The following is a 12,659-nucleotide window of genomic DNA, read 5'->3' on the forward strand; positions in this document are numbered from 1 at the left end:
CACCCCTCCCCAGCACATATACTAAGCCCCCACCCATCCCCAGCACATATACTAAGTCCCACCCCCTCCCCAGTACATATACTAAGCCCCTCCCCAGCACATATACTAAGCCCCACCCCTCCCCAGCACATATACTAAGCCCCACCCCTCCCCAGCACATATACTAAGCCCCTCCCCAGCACATATACTAAGCCCCACCCCTCCTCAGCACATATACTAAGCCCCACCCCTCCCCAGCACATATACTAAGTCCCACCCCCCAGCACATATACTAAGTCCCACCCCTCCCCAGTACATATACTAAGCCCCTCCCCAGCACATATACTAAGCCCCACCCCTCCCCAGCACATATACTAAGCCCCACCCCCTCCCCAGCACATATACTAAGCCCCTCCCCAGCACATATACTAAGCCCCACCCCTCCTCAGCACATATACTAAGCCCCACCCCTCCCCAGCACATATACTAAGTCCCCCCCCCAGCACATATACTAAGTCCCACCCCTCCCCAGCACATATACTAAGTCCCACCCCTCCCCAGCACATATACTAAGCCCCTCCCCAGCACATATACTAAGCCCCTCCCAAGCACATATACTAAGTCCCACCCCTCCCCAGCACATATACTAAGTCCCACCCCTCCCCAGCACATATACTAAGTCCCACCCCTCCCCAGCACATATACTAAGTCCCACCCCTCCCCAGCACATATACTAAGCCCCTCCCAAGCACATATACTAAGCCCCACCCCTCCCCAGCACATATACTAAGCCCCACCCCTCCCCAGCACATATACTAAGCCCCACCCCTCCCCAGCACATAAACTAAGCCCCACCCCTCCCCAGCACATATACTAAGCCCCACCCCTCCCCAGCACATATACTAAGCCCCACCCCTCCCCAGCACATATACTAAGCCCCACCCCCTCCCCAGCACATATACTAAGTCCCACCCCTCCCCAGCACATATACTAAGCCCCCACCCCTCCCCAGCACATATACTAAGCCCCTCCCCAGCACATATACTAAGCCCCTCCCCAGCACATATACTAAGCCCCACCCCTCTCTCCATAACACTGTCTCTCTCTCTCTCTCCATAACACTGTCTCTCTCTCATTCTCTCTCTCTCCATAACACTGTCCCTCTCTCTCATTCTCTCTCTCTCCATAACACTGTCTCTCTCTCTCCATAACACTGTCTCTCTCTCTCCATAACACTGTCTCTCTCTCATTCTCTCTCTCTCTCCATAACACTGTCTCTCTCTCATTCTCTCTCTCCATAACACTGTCTCTCTCTCTCCATAACACTGTCTCTCTCTCTCCATAACACTGTCTCTCTCTCTCTCTATAACACTGTCTCTCTCTCTCCATAACACTCTCTCATTGTCTCTCTCTCTCTCTCCATAACACTGTCTCTCTGTCTCTCTCTCTCGATCTCTCCATAACACTGTCTCTCTCTCTCTCCATAACACTGTCTCTATCTCTCCATAACACTCTCTCATTGTCTCTCTCTCTCTATCTCTCCATAACACTGTCTCTCTGTCTCTCTCTCTCTATCTCTCCATAACACTGTCTCTCTCTCTCTCTCCATAACACTGTCTCTCTCTCTCTCTCTCTCCATAACACTGTCTCTCTCTCTCTCTATCTCTCCATAACACTGTCTCTCTCTCTCTATCTCTCCATAACACTGTCTCTCTCTCTCTATCTCTCCATAACACTGTCTCTCTCTCTATCTCTCCATAACTTTCTCATTAAATAAGCAGTATACAGCTTCTCCTTCCAAGCCCTCAGAACTTTTATTGAGAAAGAACAAATAAGAATATTATACTATAAAGTCCTCATTCCTCATATTAATCAGCCAAGTGGCTGCTAGAAGTGATTCCATGCCACTGTAAACATGGCAATACAGCCTCTCTGCTCCTATGGGAACAAAATAAAGCGCCCCAAACGGTATTTATACAGCTGCTTTTGGTTGCCGCAAAACATCTGTCGCTGAGCGGGCTGATGCCATCTCTCTCCACCTCCCCAACGCACAGCGAAATGTGCAGCCCGAGCCTATTCAGGGTTGGTCTGTCCTTGCCACCACTAACAATGCTGCCCTAGACTTGAATACAGGTCTGAGTACCTACTGTTGCCCTAGCCCTGAATACAGGTCTGAGTACCTACTGTTGCCCTAGACTTAAATACAGGTCTGAGTACCTACTGTTGCCCTAGCCCTGAATACAGGTATGAGTACCTACTGTTGCCCTAGACTTAAATACAGGTCTGAGTACCTACTGTTGCCCTAGACTTAAATACAGGTCTGAGTACCTACTGTTGCCCTAGCCCTGAATACAGGTATGAGTACCTACTGTTGCCCTAGACTTAAATACAGGTCTGAGTACCTACTGTTGCCCTAGCCCTGAATACAGGTATGAGTACCTACTACTGACCTAGCCTTGAATACAAGTCTGAGTACCTACTGTTGCCCTTGCCTTGAACACAGGTCTGAGTACCTACTGTTGCCCTTGCCTTGAACACAGGTCTGCGTACCTACTGTTGCCCTAGCCTTGAATACAGGTCTGTGAACCTACTGTTGCCCTAGCCTTGAATACAGGTCTGAGTACCTACTGTTGCCCTAGCCTTGAACACAGGTCTGAGTACCTACGGTTGCCCTAGCCTTGAACACAGGTCTGAGTACCTACTGTTGCCCTAGCCTTGAACACAGGTCTGAGTACCTACTACTGACCTAGCCTTGAATACAGGTCTGAGTACCTACTACAGACCTAGCCCTGATATCACTAGAATACAGGTCTGGGAATCTACAGCTGCCCTACACCCCGCAGGGTCATTACACAGGTTCAATACACCCCCCCCCCCTCCAGGGTCATACACAGGATCAATACACCCCCCACCCAGGGTTATACAGGATCAACCCCCCAGGGTTACAAGCGGGTTGAATGCACACGTAAGGGTTAAAAAACAGGTTCAATACACACGTCAGGGTTATAAACGGATTCAATCAACACCCTAGTATTATAAAACGGGCTAGACCAGAACCACAAGTCCACCCAGACAGACTCCTCCAGTATATTTGTGCTAGTCTCAACCACAAACCACTCAAAAATAGTACAGAGACTATTAGGGTCCTGTGTGGCTCAGTCGGTAGAGCATGGCGCTTGCAACGCCAAGCGTCGTGGGTTCGATTCCCGCTGGGACCACCCATATGTAAAAGTAGTGGCCCCAGCCGACTTGTAAGTCGCTTTGGACAAAAGCGTCTGCTAAATGGGATATATTATTATTATTATTATTATTATTAGCATATTACCTCACACAGAGAGAGATAATGAACTACCCTCAACTGAAAGTCAGTCTATTCGTGCCTACCGGAAAGTATTCAAACTCCTTGACTTTTTCCACATTTTATTACATTACAGCCTTATTCTAAAATAGATTTTTTTTCCCCTCTTATCATTCTGCACACAATAGCCCATAGTGACATCACAATAGCCCATAGTGACATCACAATACCCCATAATGACATCACAATACCCCATAATGACAAAGCATATATATATATATATATATATATATATATAAAATAAAAAAGGGAACTATCACATTTACATAAGTATTCAGACCCTTTACTCAGTACTTTGTTGAAGCACCTTTGGCAGCGATTACAGCCTCAAGACTTCTTGGGTACGATGCTACAAGCTACACCTGTATTTGGGGAGTTTCTCCCATTCTTCTCTGCAGATCTTCTCAAGCTCTGTCAGGTTGGATGGGTAGCGTCGCTGCACAGATATTCTCAGGTCTCTCCAGAGATGTTCGATCAGGTTCAAGTCCAGGCTCTGGCAGGGCCACTCAAGGACATTCAGAGACTTGTCTCAAAGCCACTCCTGAGTTGTCTTGGCTGTATGCTTAGGGTTGTTGTCCAGATGTGACGCTTGGCATTCAGGCCAAAGAGTTCAGTCTTGGTTTCATCAGACCAGAGAATGTTGTTTCTCATGGTCTGAGAGTCCTTTAGGTGTCTTTTGTCAAACTCCAAGCGGGCTGTCATGTGGCTTCGGTCTGGCCACTCTAAAGAGGAACTTGCTGATTGCTCAGTTTGGCCGGGCGTTCTAGGAAGAGTCTTGGTGGTTCCAAACTTGTTCCATTTAAGAATGATAGAGGCCACTGTGTTCTTGGGGACCTTCAATGCTGCAGACATTTTTTGGTACCCTTCCCCAGATCTGTGCCTCGACACAATCCTGTCTCGAAGCTCTACGGACAATTCCTTTGACCTCATGGCTTGATTTTTGCTCTGACATTCACTGTAAACTGTGGGACCTTATATAGACAGGTGTGTGCCTTTACAAATCACGTCCAATCAATTGAATTTACCACAGGTGGACTCCAATCAAGTTGTAGAAACATCTCAAGGACGATCAATGGAAACAGGATGCAGCTGGATGCAGCTCAATTTAGAGTCTCATAGCAAACGTTATCTGTATTTTATTAGTAATAAATGTGCAAAAATGTCTAAAAACCTGATTTCGCTGAATCAGTATGGGGTATTGTGTGTAGATGGACTGAATAAAGAAAATCCTCTTTAATTTTAGAATAAGGCTGTAACGTAACAAAATGTGGAAAAAGTCAAGGGGTCTGAATACTTTCTGAAGGCACGACATCTACTGTACAAACACCCCTAGATGATTATAAAACACGACATCTACTGTACAAACACCCCTAGATGACTATAAAACACTACATCTACTGTACAGACATCCCTAGATGACTATAAAACACTACATCTACTGTACAGACATCCCTAGATGACTATAAAACACTACATCTACTGTACAAACACCCCTAGATGACTATAAAACACTACATCTACTGTACAGACATCCCTAGATGACTATAAAACACTACATCTACTGTACAGACATCCCTAGATGACTATAAAACACTACATCTACTGTACAAACACCCCTAGATGACTATAAAACACTACATCTTGTCAGGACCCGGTTTCGAACCTGGGTCTCCGGAGTGAGAAACAGTCACTTAACCAACTGAGCCACGAATAGACAGCAGAACCCAGAAGATGAGGCAGACACAGCAGTACTTAAGACGGTGTATTTAATAAAGAAAAAATCCTAAAATGCAAAAAATGGCAAATCCAAAAGGTGGTAGGAAAAACACAAAAAGACCTCAAAAGAAACTCACCAAAAATAAACAAAAACAAAAAACAGAATACCACAAGAACTTCACCCGGAATCGACAAGAATACACAGAACACTAGGGCAGGGTGCTAACATACAAACACAGAGCACAGAACTGAGGGAAACAAAGGTTTAAATACAATCAGGGGAAAGCGAGACACAGGTGCAAATAATAATGGGGATCAAGGGAAAAACATAGGGACAAAAGCACAATGGGGACATCTACTGACCAAAACCCGGAACAACCCTGGCCAAATCTGACAGAATCCCCCCTAGGAACGGCTCTGGCGTTCCTACCAGCTCTCTCAGGGTGGAGGGCCCTGAACTGACGAATGAGGTCAGGGTCCAGGATGTCTTTGGCAGGGAACCCAGGAGCGCTCCTCAGGACCGTAGCCTTCCCAGTCCACCAGATACTGCCAGGACCGCTGCACCCGGCGGGAATCCAGTATCCGGTGGACGGTATAAGCCGGCTGGCCTCCAATGACATGAGGCGGAGGGGAGGTCTGTCTGCCGGGACAAGGGAGAAAAAACAACAGGTTTTAACAATGACACATGAAATGTGGGATTAATCTTAAAGGGATCTGGGTAAGTGTAGGCGATAAGAAACTGGGTTAACTCTCCTGGCAACCTTGAAGGGACCGATGTATTTTGGGACAGCTTGCGAGACTCCACCCGTAGAGGTAAGTCTCTTGTGGAAAGCCAGACTCTCTGGCCGGGCGCAGGGTAGGCCCGGGACGGCGGCGTCTGTTGGCTTGTTGTTGATACCTCTGTGAGAACGCATCAGATTAAGACGGGTCTTCCTCCACATAAGCCGACAGCGTCTGACGAACCTCAAGGCTGAAGGCACTCTGACTTCTGCCTCCTGGTCCGGGAACAATGGAGGAGCATAGCCAAACTGACACTCGTGCGGGGACATACCAGTGGAGGAGGAGCGCAAGGTGTTGTGCGCGTATTCGGCCCAAACAATAAAGGATGACCATGTGGACGGGTTGTCACCCGAGTCATACATCGGAGGGTGGTTTCCAGCTCTTGATTCATCCTCTCTGTTTGGCCGTTGGACTCCGGATGGTACCCTGAAGATAGACTGGCAGAAGCCCCCATGAGTTGGCAGAAGGCCTTCCAAAACCTTGAGGCGAACTGGGGACCTCTGTCAGAAACCACATCTTGAGGAATGCCGAAGACTCGGAACACATGATTAATTACCAACTCAGCCGTTTCCTTGGCAGAAGGTAACTTAGTCAGAGGGACGAACCTGGCCGCCTTTGAAAACCTGTCGATTATGACTAGGATAGTAGTATTGCCATGGGATGGAGGAAGTCAGTAATAAAGTCCAATGAGATATGGGACCAGGGTCTGTGGGGAACAGGTAAAGGGTGAAGGAGTCCTTGAGGGCGGAGGTGAGAAGATTTGCCCTGGCAGCACGGGGCAGGCATTGTGAAAGTGGCAACGTCTTCTCTTATGGTAGGCCACAGAACTTACGCTGGATGAACTCCAAGGTCGACCCTACGCCCGGATGACAGGTGAGGGCGAGAGGAGTGCCCCCACAGAAGGACCTGAGTCCTCACTGCCTTGGGGACAAACAACCGATTGGCAGGGCCTCCTTTAGGGTCCGGTTCGCTAGCTTGAGCACGTCTCACGGTATCCTCAACTTGCCACGAGATCGGAGCCACAATCTTAGCAGCAGGAAGGACAGGCATGTCCGTGTCATCTCGAATGGCAGGAGCGTAGACTCGGGACAGGGCATCCGGTTTGAGATTCTTCGACCCGGGCCGATAGGTGAGGATAAACTGGAATCGATTGAAGAAAAGAGACCATCTAGCTTGTCTAGAGTTCAATCGCTTGCCTGCTGGATATACTCCAGATTTTTGTGGTCCGTAAGCACTTGAAACGGGTGAGAAGCCCCCTCGAGCCAGTGTCTCCATCCTTCAATGCCATCTTAACCGCTAGGAGTTCACGATCCCCACATCGTAGTTCCTCTCAGTCGGGGTAAGCCGGTGTGAGAAGAAAGCGCACGGATGAAGCTTCTTGTCTTCACCCCTCTGAGACAGGACAGCTCCAACACCAACCTCTGATGCGTCTACCTCCACCACAAATGGTTCATCCGTAGTCGGTAGTATCAGGATGGGAGCAGAGAGGACGCGCTGCTTGAGTCCTTGGAAGGCCGTCTCAGCTTCTCTTCCCCACAAAAACCTTGCATTGCCACCTTTGGTTAAAGCTGAGAGAGGAGCTGCCACCAAACTGAAGTTCTTGATGAACTTGCGGTAAAAGTTTGTGAAGCCCAGGAAACGCTGAACATCCTTAACGGATTTGGGGGTGGGCCAATCCGCTACCGCCTCTACCTTCCTAGGGTCCATTTGAACTCGACCGGGTTCCACTACAAATCCCAGGAATTGTACTCGGGATGAATGGAATTCACATTTTCCGGCTTAACGTACAGATGGCTGTCCAGGAGGCGTTTGAGTACTTGTCTGACATGCTTAGTGTGTTCTTGAAGGGAGCTCGAAAAGATGAGGATGTCATCCAAGTAAACGAACACAAATATGTTAAGCATATCCCTAAGCACATCGTTTATGAGCGCTTGGAACACAGCTGGGGCGTTGGTCAGGCCGAAGGGCATCACCAAGTATTCATAGTGACCAGTAGGCGTGTTGAAAGCGGTCTTCCACTCGTCACCAGGTCTGATCCGCACAAGATGGTATGCGTTCCGCAGGTCAAGCTTAGTGAAAACAACTGCTTCCTGGAGCAGCTCGAAGGCTGTGGCCATAAGGGGTAGCGGGTAACGGTTACGGACGGTTATGTCATTGAGTCCCCGGTAGTCGATGCAAGGACGTAATCCACCATCTTTCTTGGCCACAAAGAAAAACCCTGCTCCCGCCGGGAAGGTTGATGGACGCATGAGGCCTGCTTCCAGAGAGTCCTTGATGTAGGTATCCATAGCAGCTCGTTCGGGTGGAGATAGGGAAAAGATCCGACCCCTGGGTGGGCAAGTGCCCGGAAACAGGTCGATGGGGCAATCGTAAGATCTATGGGGTGGTAGCATGGTGGCCCTCTGTTTGCTAAACACCAGTTTGAGGTCATGGTAACACTCGGGAACTCGGTTCAGGTCGATGGAATCTAAAGACTCGGGAGTAGAACTCGGGGAATTCTGGAAAATACAAGTAGCTTGGCACGTAGGACCCCACTGCTTGATAGTGCCCACAGACCAGTCGATGTGAGGGTTATGGCTGTGAAGCCAGGGGTATCCAAGGACAAGAGGGAACTCGGAACAGGAGATCAAATGAAAGTTCATCAATTCCTGGTGTTGTGAAACTGAAAGTCTCAAGGAGGTAGTGACATGAGTGACAAGTCCAGATCCCAAGGGCTTCCATCCAATGTAGTAACCCTCATGGGGTCACTTAGAGTTCAGAGGAACGCCATTCTCCTTCGCCCAGACACCATCCATGAAGTTACCTGCGGCTCCAGAGTCTACCAAGGCTTGAAGGTGAAGCTTGTGGTTGTCCCAGGAGAGGGTGACTGGAATGAGCAGACGGGAGTTGGACGGATGGGAGGAGGTTATGTTTCCCGTTACAGTTCCCCCGGTCTGTACGGGACAGAGCGTTTCCCTGGAGCCCGGGACACGTGGAACGGAAATGGCCCGGTTTGCCGCAATATAGACAGCGTCGCTCCCTCATCCGGCGGTCTCTCTCAGCCTGGGAGATGCGTCCAATCTGCATGGGTTCCGGTGGAGCCAGCGATGATAAAGGTGGGGACTCGGAGCTGGGACTGATAGGGGCTAGAGGTCTACGGTTGAGTTCTCTCTCTCTCAGACGCTGGTCAATGCGTGAGGCCAACTTGATCAGGGACTCGAGATTGTCCGGTGGTTCCCGAGTGGCCAGTTCATCTTGGATAGTGTCGGAAAGGCCTTTCAGAAAGCACACCGTGAGCGCCTCGTTGTTCCAGCCACTCGCTGCTGCCACCGTGCGGAACTGGATGGCATAGTCCGTCACGCTGCGCCAACCTTGATGGAGAGTCAGGAGCTGTTTGGCTGAGTCAGAACCACTGCTTGGGCCTTGAAACACTCGTTTGAATTCCTCAGCAAAGGCAGAGTAGCTGGCACAGCAGGAACTATGGGCATCCCATACAGCAGTAGCCCAGGCCAGGGCAGGGTGATGATATATGCGATCTTAGACCGGTCGGTGGGAAACGACGAGGGTTGCAGCTCAAAGGAGAGAGAACATTGAGTGAGAAAGCCTTTACAAGCACTTGGATCACCTGAGAACCGTTGGGGAGGTGGAAGACGAGGTTCAGCCAGGGGGTTAACTGCCATGGGTACGTGAACCTGAGGTACTGGGACGGAAACTGTTGCCGGGGTAAGTCGATCAGATATTTGCTTAATGGAAGTCAGCATCTCCGACAGAAGATGAGAATGTCTAGCCATTAAGGCCTCTTGCTGAACCAGGGCGGCTTCGTGGCGTTGGACAGTCTCCTGGTGGTGGGACAGCGTGGCAAAAGGTCCTGGGAACTGGCTGCCTCTGGGTTCATTTTTGGCTCTGTGTTTCTGTCAGGACCCGGTTTTCGAACCTGGGTCTCCGGGTGAGAAACAGTCACTTAACCAACTGAGCCACGAATAGACAGCAGAACCCAGAAGATGAGGCAGACACAGCAGTACTTAAGACGGTGTATTTAATAAAGAAAAAAATCCTAAAATGCAAAAAATGGCAAATCCAAAAGGTGGTAGGAAAAACACAAAAAGACCTCAAAAGAAACTCACCAAAAAATAAACAAAAACAAAAAACAGAATACCACAAGAACTTCACCCGGAATCGACAAGAGTACACAGAACACTAGGGCAGGGTGCTAACATACAAACACAGAGCACAGAACTGGGAAACAAAGGGTTTAAATACAATCAGGGAAACGAGACACAGGTGCAAATAATAATGGGGATCAAGGGAAAAACATAGGGACAAAAAGCACAATGGGGACATCTACTGACCAAAACCCGGAACAACCCTGGCCAAATCCTGACACATCTACTGTACAGACATCCCTAGATGACTATAAAACACTACATCTACTGTACAGACATCCCTAGATGACTATAAAACACTACATCTACTGTACAGACATCCCTAGATGACTATAAAACACTACATCTACTGTACAAACATCCCTAGATGACTATAAAACACTACATCTACTGTACAGACATCCCTAGATGACTATAAAACACTACATCTACTGTACAGACATCCCTAGATGACTATAACACACGACATCTACTGTACAAACACCCCTAGATGACTATAAAACACTACATCTACTGTACAGACATCCCTAGATGACTATAAAACACTACATCTACTGTACAAACACCCCTAGATGACTATAAACACACATCTACTGTACAAACACCCCTAGATGACTATAAAACACTACATCTACTGTACAGACATCCCTAGATGACTATAAAACACTACATCTACTGTACAAACATCCCTAGATGACTATAACACACGACATCTACTGTACAAACACCCCTAGATGACTATAAAACACTACATCTACTGTACAGACATCCCTAGATGACTATAACACACGACATCTACTGTACAAACACCCCTAGATGACTATAAAACACTACATCTACTGTACAGACATCCCTAGATGACTATAAAACACTACATCTACTGTACAAACACCCCTAGATGACTATAAAACACTACATCTACTGTACAAACACCCCTAGATGACTATAAAACACTACATCTACTGTACAGACATCCCTAGATGACTATAAAACACTACATCTACTGTACAGACATCCCTAGATGACTATAACACACGACATCTACTGTACAAACACCCCTAGATGACTATAAAACACTACATCTACTGTACAGACATCCCTAGATGACTATAAAACACTACATCTACTGTACAGACATCCCTAGATGACTATAAAACACTACATCTACTGTACAAACACCCCTAGATGACTATAAAACACTACATCTACTGTACAGACATCCCTAGATGACTATAAAACACTACATCTACTGTACAGACATCCCTAGATGACTATAACACACGACATCTACTGTACAAACACCCCTAGATGACTATAAAACACTACATCTACTGTACAGACATCCCTAGATGACTATAAAACACTACATCTACTGTACAGACATCCCTAGATGACTATAAAACACTACATCTACTGTACAAACACCCCTAGATGACTATAAAACACTACATCTACTGTACAAACACCCCTAGATGACTATAAAACACTACATCTACTGTACAAACACCCCTAGATGACTATAAAACACTACATCTACTGTACAGACATCCCTAGGTGATTATCTACACAGTTGGTAACAGACCTGTGCACTATAGAGATATGACATGTACACGTGTTCACACACACAACAGAAAACGGGCAAGTGTACTTCCCTGCCCCCCCCCCCCACACACACACGTCAGCACCTTCTGACATCATCACTCAGCACCAGCCACGCCTATCCATCTGCCCATTGTGTGTGAAGGACATTGTGTGTATGTGTGTGATAAGGGATGGTAGTAGAAAGTAGAGTCTGAGGGATAATGGAAATTCTTATCTGATCAATGGACCTGCAGGAAACACAAAATAGGCCACACACACACACACACACACACACACACACACACACACACACACACACACACCCTCCTGTGGGAACAGAAGTCTGTTTGATTAGTATGGCCCAAGACAGAGGGAAGTATCAGATTTGGATTCTGTTACCAAACATACAGTATTCACAAAGCCCCGGTGTTGATCAGAGAACAACACCGAACTAAAATATAAACGCAACAATTTTCAAAGATTTGACGTAGTTACAGTTCATATCAGGAAATCAGTCAATTGAGAAAAAAACGGATTAGGCCCTAATCTATGGATTTCACCTGACTGGGCAGGGATACAGCCATGGGTGGGCCTGGGAGGGAACAGCCCCACCCACTGGGAGGCAGGCCCAGCCATGGGTGGGCCTGGGAGGAAACAGCCCCACCCACTGGGAGGCAGCCCCACCCACTGGGAGGCAGCCCCACCCACTGGGAGCCAGGCCCACCCACTGGGAGGCAGGCCCAGCCATGGCTGGGCCTGGGAGGGAACAGCCCCACCCACTGGGAGGCAGCCCCACCCACTGGGAGGCAGCCCCACCCACTGGGAGGCAGGCCCAGCCATGGGTGGGCCTGGGAGGGAACAGCCCCACCCACTGGGAGGCAGCCCCACCCACTGGGAGCCAGGCCCACCCACTGGGAGGCAGGCCCAGCCATGGGTGGGCCTGGGAGGGAACAGCCCCACCCACTGGGAGGCAGCCCCACCCACTGGGAGGCAGGCCCAGCCATGGGTGGGCCTGGGAGGAAACAGCCCCACCCACTGGGAGGCAGCCCCACCCACTGGGAGGCAGGCCCAGCCATGGGTGGGCCTGGGAGGGAACAGCCCCA

General features: G+C 48.7%; 1 protein-coding gene across 1 annotated transcript in view; it reads right to left on the bottom strand.

The window, feature by feature from the left end:
- LOC135537941 (protein CASP-like) overlaps window positions 1-12,659 on the bottom strand; it is a 139,218-nt gene that overhangs the window by 23,448 nt on the left and 103,111 nt on the right. The window lies entirely within an intron of this gene.

Source organism: Oncorhynchus masou, unplaced genomic scaffold, assembly GCF_036934945.1.
Source record: "Oncorhynchus masou masou isolate Uvic2021 unplaced genomic scaffold, UVic_Omas_1.1 unplaced_scaffold_874, whole genome shotgun sequence".
Lineage (NCBI taxonomy): Eukaryota > Metazoa > Chordata > Actinopteri > Salmoniformes > Salmonidae > Oncorhynchus > Oncorhynchus masou.